Source organism: Daphnia magna, linkage group LG7, assembly GCF_020631705.1.
Source record: "Daphnia magna isolate NIES linkage group LG7, ASM2063170v1.1, whole genome shotgun sequence".
Classification (NCBI taxonomy): domain Eukaryota; kingdom Metazoa; phylum Arthropoda; class Branchiopoda; order Diplostraca; family Daphniidae; genus Daphnia; species Daphnia magna.
Window position 1 is genome coordinate 8,577,099 of NC_059188.1, and position 18,651 is coordinate 8,595,749.

Genomic DNA, 18,651 nt, shown 5'->3' on the forward strand with positions numbered 1-18,651 from the left:
GTGATATGAAAGAGGAGCTTCTTGATCAGGAGGAATAACGACCTCTTGCTTGCCCAAACAATACACAAAAAGGCAAGCCCAGCAACGTAAGAACTAACGTGTCAGTAAATACCAGAGCCCAAACGGCGAATCCTAATAGCGTTTCAACTCCGAATTTTAAAATCGTTACCACGCAAAAAAAATGGAGACATTCCTTGATAAGGCGATGCTGCTAAAAGTATCCCAGGGAAATTACCCACACATTGTTGAAAAAGGAGGTAAAAACATAGATCGCTTCAACTTAAAATTCGGTTTACGAATACAGACAAAAGCGGGAGAATCTGTCCATCGTGATTACAACTTCACAATATCGGGAGATGATGCAGAAAACCGTAAAGCGGCTGCAAAGGACCTTCTTGACGGGTTTCCTGTTCGTTTGGAATGTCCTGACCTAACCTTGGATGGTGTTAACAACTTAAAATTAAGCAAATGAATCGACAAAGCAAAAAAACCGACCGTCTTCTCCCACCTGGAAGGCTACGATTTACGGCAAGATGTAAGCTTGCCTACGAACAACTAACTTCAATTGGCAAATAACCTTTCCGTCATCTTTCAATTCTTCCCTTAATTTTTTCTTTATTTTTTGGGCTACTCGTTGTCCTCCTATAAGAACCCTTTTTCCGATGGTGAAATGTCAGGAAGAAATTCTCGCCATAACGGCTTCCGAAGACAGTGTCTTGGACATCTATCTTAATAAAGACTAACCTTACAGTTTGCAGCAAAATGCGAACTTCTATGATGAGAAAGAAGACAAACGCATTACGTAATTATTTGAAAATGGAATAATTTCATTCATGGTTTCCCAGTTCTTCACTAGGAAACTTTTCTCTTGGTTACCGATAGATCTTACATTGGAACAGACGATCACTGCAGATGCTGCTAGCCAATTGACAGGTAGGCCTATTACAGTCTATCTCAGGTCAAATGATCTTACGGTAATAGTCGTTTTTTTTAATTATTATCTATTAGGTATTACAGGATTCACTCAATGTATTTCCGTTTGACAGTGCTAGACCACCAACCTTATAAACAACCTTAGAATAATTCTTTTGCGTGAAATTGACGTTTTCTGTTATAATGTTCAACCAAAAAGTGAACCAACAAAATTAATTTATTCATTATATTATAACTAAGATTTAACTTACAGTTTTTCATAAAATATTTAAAAAAAATACAATCTTTAAATTTTATTTAATTACATTGTAAACTTTAATAACCACATTAGATAGAATTAAAAAATCATTGACAACCAACCAAATAAAACTATTGATATTCCCATAGTAATTAAGGATTTTAAATTTCGTGCCTAGGATGCGGTGTTGCCATTTGAAAAAATTATGTGAATGGGGTGAGAAAACCGTTACACACCTGCGACTGATCCATATTTGGCCCCAGATTTCACCGTCTGTCTTGATACCACCTATTACAGCTTTTTCCACTCTTTTTTTTGGTGTAAATATAATTCACCGTAAAAAGATTTGATTATTTATCAAAACCTAGACCCCTTTGGGAGGCTATAACTCCCGAACGCCCCCACTGGCAGCAGACAGACGGGCATTTAAAATCTTTATTCATTGAGATGAAGCGAACGAACTATCAAAACCTTCTCATCAAAGGTTTTGATAGTTTTGCTCGCTGGCTCTCCAACTAATAGAATCGGGCGCAATAGGCCCCGACAAAATAGGCCCGACAAATAGAAATGGACGAAATAGGACCCTACGAAATAGGCCCACTTTTTTTAAACTTTTAAAGTGGTCCTTTATCTTTGTCAAAGTGGGCCTATTTCTCCCTTTTATTTTTAAGTTCCATAAGGATCTCTAAAATAAATTTTAAAAAAATATCCAATCTGATTTCCATGAGAGAAAAGGTGGAATGATTCGCGTTACTACCGTCACCCTCTATATACTTTGCTATAGCTCAATCCATGATGAGTGAAATTCACACATTGCCGTCTCGTTATTCATATGATAGTTAGCCGATTTCCGTCTTAATTATTTCATGAACATATTCCCCTTGATATTAACTATAAAGTGCATGTTTTACAAATGTCGTTTTTGCTTCATAATTATCGTAAATTTTAAAAATGAACAAATTTCCGTGCTTTCTTTGCCATTTTTTTCTCCCCAAGCTCGATCCCCCCTTCAGCGGCTCAGCCTTGAACGCGTCTCCCCCCCTCTACCGATGCCCATGTCAGTGCTCGGGTGAAGTGGGAAATGAAACATAATTGATGAAATAACTCTTACGGACTTATTTTTTAAAATTTTATAAATAATTTAATTTTATGAAAGTACGAAACCAAAATTACTTTTGAGTTGTACGGGGCTGACGCGCTGCCCAAGCTGGCCAGAAGGGTGGTCGAGTGGGTGGAAGAACTGCGCGCACCCCTGGGAGAGGGGTCAGTAAAGGGTGGTTTACCTGGGCCATGCCATACACCCCCATGTCTTCTCTATTCCTTCTAGAGGATCTAGTTTGTTGAGAAGGAAATTTTTACCATAGTTCTCTCATTCAATGATCAATGTTTGATTAGATGACGTGGTCGTCATGACCACGCTATTGGTCATCACGAGGTTTTCATTAAAATTTGATTCAAAGTAAACCACCAGAAATTGTAATACATTATTTTTTTTCACCTTCACAGCAAAACGATGAAAAAAGGAAGAAAATTTAAAGTTGATACTGATACAAGTTTTTTTTTAAAGATTAAATTTGGAGAATTTGAGTTTTACCTTAGCCAAAGTTTTTAAATTTACTTGTAGCTTTCACAAAGGATGTATAAATTCCATCTTGAACCTCTTCTGAAAAGAACATTTCTCAACATACTATCTCGCAACTGAACAAGACATTTTCGCCTTCTAACCTCAACAGCCGTCCTGCCGTCCTTTACCTAAGCAACTATCAGATATTGAGGGGTCGCCGACTCTTTTCCAGGGGCAACCTCGAACAAATTTTCTGTATTTCCCTTATTTTCTATTTCCGTGATTTCCGTAAATTTCCGTAATTTCAAGTTTTTAAAAATACCGTAAATTTCCGCAATTCCCGTTTTTTTTCCAAAATTTTCCTTGGTTTCCCTATTTTTCTGAGATTTTTCTATTTTTTGTGATTTCTACTATTATCCACTGGATAAAACAAGAGAAAATGGAATCAAGTTAAAGAAAATGATAAAAAAATCGGGGTAGGCGGGCAGAATAATTAGGTTTCACCATAAATCGATTGATTCCAATCGGGGTTGCATCGCTGATTACCTACCCCGATTGAACCCCGAATACCCCACCCCAATGCACTGAAATGTGAACCCCGATTGAAAAAAGTGCCCCGATTGGCTCAAAGTTGATCCCTAGTTATTATATCTTAGTTGTTTAAGGATATTGACCATGTGAGACGCCAGATTTAGTCTATTCTTCCTCAAAAGACAAAAAACGTCCAATTCTAGATTTTTCATAGCGCCATTTTCTAGTCTTTACGTCGTCTGCTATATTTGTTATCTTGCGACTACAGAGTTGCCATATATCTACATATCAAAAGAATGCTTCCAAGTAATGGTATTTTGTAAAAAAATTTTACAGAATTTCCAACAATCCACGAGTAATACACCTGTAATAAACCTGAATTTGTTAAAATTAACTTAAATATTCATCCAAAAACACTTCATCGGACGTTTAAAAGACACTGATTTTTATTTCCGTGATTTCCCTAAATTTCCGCGATTGCCCTAAATTTCCGCGACTTCCCTTAATTTCCACGATTTCCCTAAATTTCCCTAATTTCTACCCCTTTTTCCGATTTTTCTCAGGGGGTAACCCCTCGAGAAATAGAGTCGGTTACCCCTCGCAGATACCGTACTCCTTTAGTCCCACTCCCAACTAGATATCGATCATCGCGATTGCTCTCAGAGACGTTTCGTGGTGATTCCCAGCGATGGCAGCCTACAGCGCGATGCACTTTTTTTGCACAGCGCGATGCACTTTTTTGCACAGCGCGATGCACTTTTTTGCACAGCGCGATGCATTTTCCGGTGCACACTCTCCACAGTGGAGTTTTCTGAAATGGGCAGATATTATCAAAATATAACCATTTCTGTAAAAGTTTAAAATTTTTGACTTAAAGTTTTCCCATAAAAAATTTATATCCCCATGAAAGGGGATGACCCATTCACATTTGGGTAACATTACAGTAAATCAAATCAAAACACACCGATGTGTAATAAATTATATTCATAAAATTAAAAAAAAGATTTAAAATAGATAAAAACATTGTATTGATATGAAAAAATAAATAATAAACAATAAACTACATAATAAAAATAGAGGTAAGAAAAAACCAATGAAACGGCAGCGCAGCAGAAAACTTCACTGTGGAGAGTGTGCACCGGAAAATGCATCACGCTGTGCAAAACAATGCATCGCGCTGTAGGCTGCCTAATAATAATGTGATCGGGGCCCAGCCCTAACAAAGCTCCAATCGAGCCGAAAAAAATGGAAGAATAGAAATTCATTGCAACAAGAAAAGTTGACTTTATATGCCTACGCCCTTGAAAATGACGGTTGACAAAATGTCAACGCTTACTTCTCTTGCATGTTAAGAATTCCTTATCCTATTTAACTTTTTATTGCAGAATATTAACCGTCGTTTTTGACTGAATACAGTTCATTTAACAAATAATTAAATTTAATAAATCTAAATGTTGTTAAACTTTTTCTATTGTAAATTCTTCTTTCATCTTGCAACACAGAGGGGGTTTCGGGGTTCATTTGTATCTTGGAATCTCAGCCCCTTTGGTGAATCATCCCATCCCCCGCACTAGAAGGGTGAGGAACACACCCATCGTAGCCCCTCTATGATGCAAGTCGTAAGAAGAATGAATAATAACCAAAGTAAAATCGCATTCACATTTATGAAATGATTAATTTTTTGATAAATGAAATTTATATTGTAAAAAATTTCGGTTAAAATACTGAAGAAAAAAACAATTTATTATAAGGAGTTCTTAATCTGCAAGTGAATTAAGCGCTGAAATTTTGTCAACGGTAATTTTCAAGGACTGAAGGATATAAGCCAACCCGCTTTTTTCGATTATCTTCATCCCATCTTTCCTACCGTCCTGGAGGCTTATTGTCCAGAACTATTGTCGCGGTTATTGAGGCCCCATGGACTAGTTGTAACGTCCGGCACTCATGTATCAGCTATTGACCGTAACCATACCCGAGATGTCCGGGAGTCTTGTCTGCGGAAATTTCCCCCGGTAGCTGCTGTCCACAAAAGTGCATAAATACTTGTATTTGTCCCTTAGTGCCTCCCAGTCTAGTTGTAACTGTTTGTTAGTACTGTGTGTGTGTGAGGGTAGCCGGTGAAATAGAACCGAAACGAAACAGGACTGGAGAAATAGGTCTGAAAATTTCCAGTCCTATTTTTCCTGTAGAAATAGGACTGATTTTTAAACACATTTTGGTTTTGAACAGTCCTATTTCTCCTTTGACCAGTCCTATTTCTCCTTAGGGATAGGCCTATTTTTTATTCCTACTCTTTTATATTTCTTGACAATGAGCCTCCAAACCGGTAGGCAGCCGGCCACCGGCTATTCATCTTTTCATTTCTCAATTTTTTTTCTAGCTCCAGTTCTATCTACTTTATTTTTATTTTATTTTTCATTGTAAGTTGCTCGTTTGTTTTAGCCGAAGAATTTCGTTTTCTGCCAGAAATTCGTCTGCTACAAGTGGATGAACAAAAAACCATTCACAAACAATAGGTAAATAAAAATAAACCAGGTAGAACTAGGGCTAAAACAAAAATTGGGAAATGATAAAATGAATAGGGTACCAACTGCTAGGAAGAAAAGAGGGAAAATCTTAATTATATTTATGAAAACTTATTTTTTAACATGAAGAAGTTGGTTTCTCCATAAGACGCTGCAGCTGCAGCAGACCAACTTCGACACAAATGAGATTTTCGCATTTGTGGAGAATCTATTTCTATATTTAAAACATAACCATCTAGTGCTACGCAAGTACTAACATCTGGAAAAATTAATAAAAATTAAGTAAATGGAAATTAATTGAGGATTCATTAATTCACCGAATGATTCTTGAAGATCTCTCTTTTGGTACAAGCAAATAACTTTGCTAATCTCCAATGTATTCTTATTATTAGCCAATTTGGGAATTCGAAGAACCATATTTTTCCAGTTTTTCATGAAAACATTGCAAATGATTTTTCCTTTGATGAGTTCAAACTCACGTAGAAGCTTTAAGTAGAAACATTTTATCAGTTAGATTGCTAAATGCTAGATGATAAACAATATTTATGTATGAATAATGGTTAAAGACAAGACAGGCTCTCTGTAAAATGTAAGCAACATTTTCAAACTTATTGGCCAAAATTTCCTTTCTCCTCCCTTTGAAAGTTATTAGGTACAGAGCCTTGATACTTTGAGGTAAACCGAAAGTACGACACACATGTAATTTTTTTTTAACATTTTTGGCATATGATGCCATATCAACAGCTTCTACATATTACAAAATTTGTCAGCTATGACATCATTCAACACTTGAATATTCCTTTATGCCTATTGCATCTTTATCTGCGTCTTTTTTAATCTCTCTTCTTGATTTTTTTTACAGCTGGTCCGTGATTGTCACTGCTGCTTCTATTTGTTACACGACCACCTTTCGAACTGAATTGCTGTTTTGACACTCGTCTTCTGTACTCCATAATTCTTTTTAATTTCAAGTAAAAGATGGCCTGCAAATGGAAATTTTGCCAACATTGTGTTGGCAACAAATCAAATTGAGTCTGGATGAGGATGAAGTGTATGTGATTCAATGGAGTCAGCTATTGTCCGATAAATAGCTTTGTACTCATTTCAGACAACAGGGGCTTAGAATCGTTCATCTTCGTTGTCAGGACTGTCCCAAAAATGTTGGTAATTTGTTAGTTGAAGTATCGATACGACGATACTAAAAAAAACTTGACTTAAAACTTCCTGGCCATTGACTTCTTCAGCAAAGTCTATGGAAAAAAGAATGATTACGACCAAATTATTTTCCATAGCTCAAATAAATTTACCACTAGATAAATGGTCAGAATCCAGCGAATTAGTATTTAGAAGCCTAAGTGTAGTAGCATTCACCAGATTTTCTACGGAAGTAAATCATACACAATTTAAGTGAAAATTTTCTGTAAAATAATTCATTATGCATACCTGAATTTGAGTCTTCTAAAAAAGGAGGTCTTTCTTGTAAAGTATTTTTGTTCAGAATTGGAATTCAGTTGAGTATATCATCAAAATCTTGTGACGACTGCTATTCACAAATGAAAGGAACTAGAGTATCTTCAAAAGTTAGTTGTAGCATTTTTGACACGACACAACACACTTCAGCTAAATGTTTTATGGGCGACTCCTCGTTGATTGCAACCCATTTACCCACTCGTAACTCATTCAGTCTTTGATAACTACATTTCCCTGATTGAAATACACTATAGCTAACTCTTTATTTTTAGCCACCATACGTTCTTTACAGTGTTGTAAGTCACCTTCTCAGTTGAGCTATTTTCTAAAATAATTTCGTATGGGGCATTAGCTCTACCGTTGATTACTTCTACAAATACACACCGTTTCTGTAGCTTATCTATAGACGCCATTCTCGTTGCTGTAAAGTGAAGTGCTAAATCACATGTAAAAAGTATAAGTCTTCCACCGGTTGGCCTTGTTGCCGTTTTAGATAAAACCTGTGAACTGTGAACCATGCTTGTTTGCAACTTGATCTCGGTCGCTGGGGTGAACCCTATCGTTTTTCAAGAGTACACAGAAAGGTGGTAGGGTCATGGACTACTCTAACTTAAGGACGGGAATCTTCGACAATTCCTATGTCGGCCATGTTATTTATTTTTTATTTTTTATTAAATTTAATTTTTAAAAATAATTATTGACTTATCAACCAAATGTTCAGATTGAAAATTAACCCTTAACGAAATATTAATTATTTTTTATCAGAAAATAGGGAAATAGGGCGGGTTGCCGTTGCCATCTAGGAGCCAAAATCATAATCCATTGCTTTTTTGTATCCACTATTTCGGAATGATCATTACCATAATTTTCGATGTTTCACCAATAAATGTTCGAAAAACAAAACCTTTTGACCTTTTTTCTTTCTTATTGCGAACCCATCCCCAAAATCTACGCAAAGAAAGCAAAAATACGTTTAGCAGCAAATAACGTAAAAATGCAACTTTGGTGAGTAGCAATTAGGCCTCCAAAGTGTATTGTCAGTGGTTGCGGCTCTGTACAGGGCAAAGGAAATGTTAAACAAACTACTTTTCACCTATTACCTTTGGATGAAAAACGAAGGCAATCGTGGCTGAAAGTAATAGAGGACCGTAGTGGGCTAAGATCTCTGCGGAAAGACTGCTATTTGCAAAGAGCGGTAGTCTGCGGAAAACCTTTTAGGGTGATGACAGTTTTCAAAACGATGTAGTGTCCGAAAAAAAATTACGACCTAATGCGGTTCCATCAATTTTTTTGGGTTCTGAGGTATCTAAGAGTTTGCTATTTCTCTAGCTGCAGCAGATTTGTCCGTACAACCGCCAAGGAAAAAACAGCGCATTTCTCATGCTAAGGAATTCGAGACAGTCTTCAGTCCAACAGATCAAGGTTTTAAATGTAAACTTGAGTAAATTTTCAAATCTGTAATTGAGCAACATTATGTTATGTAGAAAGGTGAATTTGTAAAAAAAAAGTATTTTTACCTGCAAAGCTCATTCAATAAAGAAGCAGTACAACCTAAATAGTAAATACAACAAAGCAAGTGAATATCTATCCTCAAATAGCCACAATAATAAACTGTCGAAACCTACAGCTCTGAAATTGGAGATCTGTTTGTGTTTATGTATACGGATGGCTCAAGGCACTGTCAACTTGGCTTGGTTTGTGGTTTATAGATGGCACCAGCAGCCCCTCCTTTTCCCCTCCTTCCAAAATTAAAATCGCAATATCTTCTTAAATGATACGTTTTATAAAGAAAAAATTAGGTGGTTAGAATCGCCTTTTAAAGCTGCATTTAATGGTATATTTTTAATTTTTTTCGTGAAAAGAGCCCACCCGACACCGTTTTACAAGGCGAGATAGGAAGGAATCCCTTCCTTAAGTCAGAGCAGTCCACGGCAGGGGTAAAGAGAGATGGAACTCCATGTTAAAGTTCCCATAAGGGGGGGCTCCGCTCATTTTACTAAATGTTGTAGCGGCAGTCGCGCCACCAAACAAGTGTGTAATTGGACTACATAATATTACTTAAGAAAAATATAAACTTATTTTCTTTTCGTCTGCTTTTATTGTTTTCAAGTACATTTTGACACTTCGGAGTTTTTGTGAATAGCTGAATTTGTTTTTGAAAAAAGAGTCTCTCCATACTCCACAATGCCCCTCAACTTCTTGCTTCTTTGGTCCCAATCCATATCAGGCTTGAGCTTGATTTCGTCCCACATAACAGAACACCAGCAGTCAGGTTCATGTTTACCCTTCATGTCTTCTCCGACGTTGAACAAAGCAAGTTCATTCCAACCGAAACAGCACTCCATGGAACTGACAATCTTTCTAAGAGTTTCTTCAGAGGGTAAAGGGAGTAATTCTTTTTCTCTTAAACTTCTGTACACAGAACTACTCTTCATTTTTATCATTGCGCACTGGACAAGATAAGTACTGTCCCATCTCATTCCTTTACCAGAAATATCGTTTTTGGACAAGGTGGCCTTCTTTAGAAATATTTTTACAACCAGTTGTGCCTAACAAAATTTTAAAAAAATAAATGAATCTAACATTAGATGATATGTTCAAGTTCAATGTATAGAAAAATCGAATATTTGATATTGCTTGAAAAACAATTCATGTTCGCAAAATTATCAACTTATTTCATGTCCAGTTATTGAAAACCAAAGAAAAAATACCTTTATTAACTAAATTTTCTAGTCAAAAGCATGGGTATGGAAAGAATTTTCTCTCTGTACACCACGTAAAATACAGTTATTAGATATGGAGCAAAAAAAAATAGGTCATTAAAAATTTATTGATCACACCAAACTCCTTCTAATTTTTTTCTTTATGTAGCATTAAGTTAAATATTATATTAATAAAATTGATTAAAGTCCATGTTGTCTTTTCTCCATGTAAGAGCAACGTTTCTGTTAAAAGAAATTACCTGAGCTGGAAGTGTCTTTAGGTGGATTGATAAACTGTCCTTTTTGGCAAGAACCATCAGCTCCTCCTTTTCTTGTTCAATCGTCTTTACAACATTTAATAATTCCTACACAGGAAAAATAAAAATTGGGTATTACTACTGATTGTCTGTGTTTGATAAGTCTGGAAAATACCTTGTTACGTTGCATCACTCGACGATTTCCACGCTCTATTGTTTGCATTCTTGCTTTGTTTTTTATTTTTCCTGTCAATTTCGGGTCGGATTTGTTTTTCAATAGCTTGTGGATATAATACGCCTTTTACGTGCAGTGAATACAGCAGGACTTATTCGTTGAACAAAGACGCAAGCATTTTTTTGAACGGACGACGTCTTTCACAGTAGATGCCTAATTGTTTGAAATACTGTTGAGAATTCCCTTTCCTCCGATGACACCTTGGCATATACTCTGTGCATGAAATTTGCTGATTGTTTCATTTAAGACTTGAAAGCTGCTGGAATGTCCGATCATTTCCCGTGGGAGAATTTTTTTGCCATTCAAGAGAAATAATACTTTATCGGTGGAGTCAAACTGTAGCGTCCTTATAAACCAAGTGTGGTTTACGTAAGTGTAACTTTGGCAGTATGCTGTTCCCTTAGATTCGCTAATTGTCCACGACCCATCACAAGGAAGTGTTGTCTCCATACGTAGCCTCTTCATAAACTCCTCTGGTAGTGGGATTTTCTCTTGTAGCTCAACTACATGAAATACACAAATATAAAATTTTACTGATAGATGCTTTTAATAGCAAGATAATAGGGTGACATTAGTTTTACCAATATTCGAATTTGTTTGTGTTTTATTCACTAGATTAGGCTCGATAGAGATAGCGATTGCCAGGTTTGGATTGGATACGGCGTCGATACCTGCGTCTAGTTTTATAGATTCCATGTTGACACAAGTGGTTTATAAAATGAAGTAAAGAAATTTCCATACTATACTTCACAAAAGAAAAAAATTTATGTTTACTACTCCATACCAAAAGCATTTGCCATACCAAAATGTAGAGTAGGTACCGTATTCGGAAGTAGGGGAGACCGGGGCTATGTGGGACAAATTCTTAAAGAAATTTTCAAACTGCTTTATGCAGTACAAAATTACATGGATTTTCCCTTTTTTTGTACAAATGTTATAGGAAATTTTCTCCCCTCTTAATATCTTTTTTTAAGGATTAATTAATTCAAACTCTGTAATTAACTACAATTGTTTTAACGAATACATCTTTTTTTGTCGTACGGGAAAGAGTGCCTGGGTTACTTGGGACACTTGCATTTTTTTATTTTTTAGCTATTATTAAGTAACATATAAAAAAACTGAGAAAGCCATTGTGTTAAAAATTTTATTTCCTATTCATTGGTTATACGAAATTCGTGTAAAACTACAAGTACAATGTATAAAGCTGCGTGAAACCGAAATGTTCTTCAAAAAGACCATTATTGTGGGACAGGAACTAATTTCCACATGAAGGAGGGGCTAGTAATAAATCGGTTGTCAAGAAATAGATATTGATGGTTCCAGAATCGATAAATGTTTTGTCATTTGTTGTTTTGGTTTGTCACATGTTTCTCGTGAAGACGGGCTAATTATATGATAAGGTTTAAATTGTTGGTAACGTTGTGTAATTGTATTGGATAAGCAATAACCCATCCAAGGTATGTATTAATTAATTATTATAAACCCACTATGGTATTTAAGCCTAACTACTGTTGAAATGTTTATTTATTTTGTCACAGCGATTCAGTGAATTACATATTCTATATTCTTCTCATAATATATTCTTGTTCATACAACAGGTGTTTTATTTCAAGTCTGTACACATCAACATGTGTTATGTTCACTGTGCACTAGTACTACATTTGTCGTGCAAGGAAAGTCTTCTGATGGTAAACCAGTTTAACATATAGGCTACGTACATTTTTTGTTTTACATTATAAACGACTTTGTTCATTCTATTACAGATGGTTCGCAGCTATATAAAAAAACATGCTGGCAACGTACTTACAGAATATGAAACTAAAGGGGTATTACATAGAATTACAACGAGTGGAATTAGTTTTTGTAAAGCAGCTTTGACAGGGCTGTCCAAGTCAACTCTTCATCGATTATCTCTCAAGATTAATCAAAGTGACCAAAGCTCATATAAATTGAAAAGGAATTTTCATCGTCGTCAAACGTTCACACCAGAAAAAGAAAAGGAACTTGCACTATATCTCATCGTCACCCAAAAGTTAAATCATGGCCTTACACCACGGCAAACGAGGAAATTGGCATTTATTTATGGTAAAGCAAACGCAATCGAAATGCCTCTTCCGTGGCATAAAAACGAGTCAGCTGGAGAAGATTGGTTCGCTGCTTTCCTGAAGCGGAACGCAAACCTTTCGATTCGTAAACCAGAAAGAACGAGCCAGGCAAGAGCACCAGCAGTAAACCATCTTGTGATCGACAATTTCTATGACAATTATCAAGTTTTGTTGACAAAGTACAACTTTCTACCTTCTGAACTATATAATACTGACGAAACAAACAACCCAACAGTGTTGGACCTACCTAAAGTTGTTGCTGCAAGAGGAAGTAGACAGGTGTGTATTGGCTGAAAAATTTGAACAGAAAACTTTTTCTTGCTGGTAGTTAATTTAGAATAGTCCAATGTTATTTCAGGTGTCAAGCACTTCATCTCAAGCATAGGCACTAATGTGACTATGCTTGCATTTGTTAACGCCGCTGGTCGTGCCATCCCAGGTACATTCATTTATCCTGTTAAGAAAGTCAACTTGAAGAAAATGGTTAATCTTCCCGACGGGTTTATACCATTAGCAACGCCAAGTGTCTGGATGACAGCAGAATTGTTTTTGATTTCTCTAAAACATTTTGTTAGTCAAATCACTTGCTCACCCGAGAAGCCAATACTTTTAATCCTTGATACTCACATAAGTCATATCAGTTGGCCAGTTGTCGAGTACTGCAAAGAGGTTGGAATCATCCTTTTCACGTTGCCAGCACACACCTCTCACGTGACACAGCCACTCGACAGAGGTTTATTTGGCCCTATGAAAGGAGAACTAAAACGAGCCCACAGTGACAGAATGAGGCTCCATCCGGGAAAGAGAATTAGTATTTACGACATACCTGGATTGACTTAAGGTCCTTACGAGCATCATAACAGAGAGGTAGACAAACGCGCTATCCCTGGCATCAGCTAGGATAGTTCACTGGGGTGGGAGGGTTCCATGGCATACCGCTAGGAGCGCCACGCGCAGAAAAGGGATAATGCGAAAAGACAAAAAAAATATATCGTGCACCTCAGCAGTCAGCAAGCTTGGCTGCTTGGTCGCTCAAGCTGTCAACCGTGCTGTCAGGCTTCTTGCCTAATTATTATTAATTATTATTCTGTCAGCATCTGGTTTATTTTTAAATGGTGTCAACGTGCTTTGTCGCGGGGTGTTCAACAGGATATAAGTCAAACAAAGAGAAAACGCCAATATTCAGGGCCCCCAAGAATGACACAAATTTTGTGTTATGGCAAAAATCCATCCCAAGGATTGACCGAAAGTTTTCCAGAAAGGACTTTGTTTGTGCCAAACATTTAAAAGAGGAATATATAATAAAAACAAGAACGATATTAAATACAGCTTATCCATTGAAGGTTTGGAAGTTGGCAGCTGATGCCATTCCTACTCTAAACCTAAGTAAGTACTATCAGTAGAAAATGTTCGGTTTCTGTTCTTACTAATAATGTATCTTTCTCATTGTGTGTAGGAGATAGTGACAATCAAGCCAAAAAGAAAAGGAATGCAAGAAGTAAACATAATTCTAAGTTGAGCCTGTTGATTTGGAATTTCCTGTCAGTCCTCATTCACTTCAACTACTCGACAGTCATGAACCACTTGTAATACCCAACACAGTTTACGGGGTAGCTTAAGTCAAGATTGCAGATCATTTACAAGGAAATGGTATTCAAGAGTCAGCACTAGAAATACCCAACACAGTTTATGTAGAAGCTGATGTAGAGATGTTGGTTCCTCGAGAAAATAATGCTAGTACCCAAAGTAAGTACTATCAGTAAAATGTTCAGTTTCTGTTCTTACTAATAATGCATCTTTCTCGATTGTGTGTAGGAGATAATGACAATCAAGCCTATACACGAGCTGATGAAGAGATTGCAGATTCTCTACGAGAAAACGAAAATGAAGAAATCGATGATCAACCATTAATTGAAGCAGTCCAGAACATAATTTGTGATCCAACGGAAGCAAAGCTCCCAAATTCATGGAAATGGTGTTCTGTTAGTGAAGATTATCAAGAAGACGATCCCATAGCTTACAGCAAGATAACTGCAGTTAGATTCAGTGTTGTAAATCAAATCACCATGACCATCAAGATGCTTACAGTTGTTGGTGAAGAAGTCTTTTACACTGTGATGGGAGTAGTAATCAAAACACCAAATTTTCTGCCAAAATCCTACAGCAAAGTTGACGAGCTCAATGACATCTTGATTCGCTTCGACTCGTCGAATATTTGTAGTGGTTTTAAATTGCCTTGTAAAGACGCTCTAACACCTAGCCTTAAAAAAGCTACAGTGAAGCAGCTTGGTGAGCGACGATTGAAATTCTGCCTACGAATTCTACAGAAAGGATCGACCTGCTATAGGTGCGAACACCTCAATAAGTTAGTGGCTGGTATGTCACCGAAGCCAAGCCAAATGGAACGACTCGTTGAACGAAGCCAGAAATCAAGTCATCAAAATCGTCTGTTAAAACGTCAGTTACGCCGAAAAGAAAAAGTGATCAAGGTAGAAATTGTGAATTGACATTTTTATTATCCTTGTTTTAATCGCTTCTTCTGTATTTAGGATTTGAGACAAGAAATAAAGGATTTACGAAAAAGCGTTGCAAAGGCGTGTGAGAATGCCCTTGAAGAGAAATTGTCCAGCCTTAATCCTAAGGTATTTTTTAATACCAATTATTCTATGGTATTCTCTGAAGGCGATGATAGTTTTCGTGACACAAGGATAGTCTAAATTAACACCGTTCCTTCTTTAATACTTCAACATTGACTCACACTATATTACAGTTGACTTAATCACTATTTTCCCTTCAACTTTGATTATCGGCCTTTTCTCTGTCTTTATTATGTTGTTCATACAGGCAAAATCTGAATTTTGGGAATATGTGTTTTTTTGTCTAGTTATTTAATGTGGCATTATTTGATCTACAGGAAATTCTGGTGATCAAAACTATATTAAGGAAAGCAGAGACTAAGAACTAGCGATCTATGCGGTACGATCCAGAATTTCTTCTAGAATGCGTGATGTTCCGCATTAAGAGCAAATCTACTTACAATCACTTAAGAACCAACAACATTCTCCCTCTTCCTAGTGCAGAAACTATTCGTCGGCTATTGAGCTGCATGCCTTGTAAATTTGGGCTTAATAGTTTTGCGTTATCTTCAATTAAGACGTTTCTGCCAGGGAAGCCCAAGGTTATGTGTTATGGTAGTTGGCATAACCGTTATGGTGTTGCACGGTTGGCCTAACCGTGCATTCTTTCTTGGCGCTTTTCCGTATGTTATGCGTGTACTACCCAACCAAAACGACTGTAGCCCATTCAAACGTCGAGGAAGATCGCATGTCGCTGTTAACATCATACAAGGACTGCATGTTAAATCGCTTCAAAAAGAACAAGAAGGAAACTAAGGATAGGAAGCAAGCTCTCAAAGATAGATTCGCAAAAGGTATCAACATCACCGACGGGAGTGTTTATAATATGGTTGCTTACGACAAATGCATCGATGACGTCGTTTATGATCTTGCTGGGTATGTTGTGCATTCAAGGCGAAATCTGATCAGATCTTGTGCCGAATGCTGGGCTTCGTTGGTTACAACAGAAAACCTGCCGGAAAATACGTCCCCAAACAAATTTCTCGTTCTCAGGGATAAAGGGGGTTTAAAAAAAGTAACCCCTAATATGTTTTTTGTAATTTCAATGATTGAGACCATGCTCATGAAGCATTTCAATGAGACTGGGAGTTACATAAGGGATTCCTTTGAAAGGGTTATTGCAAAAGCTTCGAAACTCATCCTAAATTCAATTTGCTGCCCTGCTCACAGGGAGATTCTTGTCCCTAGTCTGATATACGAGTATATCGTAATTCGCTTTCGTTTTCAGGCAAAGTGGAAAAAGGAACAAGAAGTTTCGAAAAAAAAAATAGTCAGCGACATCAGTCACGAAAAATGTCCAAATTATAACCATGCCAATTTTAATAACTGCCAAAAAAATAACTGATTTCAATGTTCACTTTTATATCAATTGTATTATTCATGTTGTAATCAATTTAATTTGTGATATTCCTATTTTAATTTTTCAACTGTTCAATAAAACCAAGATTTGAAGCCTATCGCAATCTTTTTAAACTTTGTATAACACTATTTTCTAGTTCGTATTAATCCTGTACCCGCCATTCATAGATGCTTGAGCGATGTTGAGGTGCACGATATATTTTTTTGTCTTTTCGCATTAGCCCTTTTCAGCTCGTGGCGCTCCTAGCGGAATGCCATGGAACCCTCCCACCCTACTGAGCCAGTCTGCTCTTATGGCGTTTGTCTACCTCTCCTGTTAGACCGTGGTTTTACCATTGACAACATCAAGGCTGCATTCGCTGCATGCGGAATTCACCCTTTCAATAGATTCGCAATTCCAGAATATTTTTTCGCCCCTGCATAAGTTACAATAGCCTAGTCATTGAAATACAATGTCATATGACTGTGAAATTAACCATTCTGTATTTATTTCACATTACATGAACATCACAAAGTGGTTACAATATAAGACAAACATAGTTTATCTGTTCCCTTTGACCACTAACAAAATGAATATGACGACATTAATACAGTATTGCAATGCCAGGCTAATTGACGTATATGAAACCATCTAATACGATGTTGTTGAGCTTTAATTGCATTTCTTCAAGTAGTTTCTTGATGAACACATTGCTGCAGACCTTTCGCCACATTACTGAGACTTCGCTCCATAAGGTGTTAGAATTGCTAGCTTTGACATTTCCAGCTGTTAATTCAACCATTATCTGCAACCAAACTGGCTCAAGGGGCATGACGTCTGCAAAATAGGGGAGACCGGACCCATCTTGAACAGTTCTGGTTTTCCCCTTATATCTCCATTTTTTAAAAAGCAATTTTATTTTTTTTTCAGGATCAATCAATTGAGGTCTTTGCAACCCCTTGATTTTTTTCAACGATGTAACTCCAAAATTGTAGAAGTTAAATCAAATTTAATTTTTTTGTGTTTTTGAGCCGAGCTGGGGTGGGATTGGACAAACCCCTGTTTCAGGTTAGACACGGCCCAGAAAGGAGAAAAAAAATGTAAAAAACCATTTCAAAAATATTGTGCGAAAGTAATTTGTGTAATGACGGACTTAAAATTTTTGTTTTCCTTTCCTCAAAATCCTCAATTCCTTTTAACTCAAAATCGGCCCAACGCCAGTAAAAGAACAAAAAAAATGTGATTTTTTCGCGTGTTTTTTTTTTCTAAATATCTAGTGAAATAACAGTCGGGGATACATGAAATTTTCTACAGTTAAAGATTTCATAAATGGGAACATACGGTGTAAAAATTTGATTTTTAGAACTTTTTAAACTAATTTTCCCGTCCCTGTCCAACATGGTACAGTGTCCAAGATGGGTCCGGTCTCCCCTACCTTGGCCATTCAAGGACAGAAATGCTGGTATGTTGAGATAAAAACTCAACTACAGGTTTGCTTCGATGAACTGGATACCTGAAAAGACAATTTTTGAGTTAATGCCGAGTGTTATGTACAGAGCTAGGGCTTTCAAGTAATTACATATTTTTTTATTGGCTCTAAACTTATGCAAACATAGAAATGTCGGCATTTCACATCAAAGCGATGCGAAAACCGGTGTTTTTATTTTACATATACATGCATATATTCCGATTATTTATTTTAAGACCATATTATATGTATTGATGCATATTTTATATATTTAAATGCATATTTTGAGGTTTTCCCATAAAAACAGCCCGTTTTTGCAACAATGATGAACAGGGTACCCCCCCTCACTCTTTAAAAGAAAAAGACCGACCTTGAAAGAAAAAGAGGAAAATTCCCCCCTTTTTTTCTTAAGATTCCTTCAGGGCTTTGTTTTACTGACCTCTGATGAACTGCTGTTTAGGCTCTTGTCAACAGTCCCCAGAGTTATCTACTCATTAAGTCATTTCACTCGCTACTCATATAGTCGCATGAGATAGAATGCCTAAAGTCGAAGTCCCAAAATCGGCCCAATTAAGGCAATTTGTAAAACAATTTGGGGATAATTTATTGACAACTGATGGCATAAAATTGAATTGCGTTCCCTGCGGA

The 18,651-nt window shown here is 36.7% G+C and overlaps 1 long non-coding RNA gene and 2 pseudogenes across 1 annotated transcript; 1 reads left to right on the forward strand and 2 right to left on the reverse strand.

Annotated features, from left to right (window-relative positions):
• Positions 1 to 6,266: 6,266 nt before the first annotated feature.
• On the reverse strand, positions 6,267 to 7,081 carry LOC116926920 (annotated as a pseudogene).
• Positions 7,082 to 12,019: 4,938 nt separating this feature from the next.
• LOC123474306 lies at positions 12,020 to 13,468 on the reverse strand. The gene is made up of 4 exons (XR_006648922.1): positions 13,387 to 13,468; positions 13,188 to 13,319; positions 12,808 to 13,118; positions 12,020 to 12,709 (listed from the first exon to the last, which is right to left on the reverse strand). It is a non-coding gene; the product is annotated as an uncharacterized LOC123474306 (long non-coding RNA).
• A 4-nt stretch (positions 13,469 to 13,472) lies between these two features.
• Positions 13,473 to 16,642, forward strand: LOC116935673 (annotated as a pseudogene).
• The last annotated feature ends 2,009 nt before the right edge of the window (positions 16,643 to 18,651 follow it).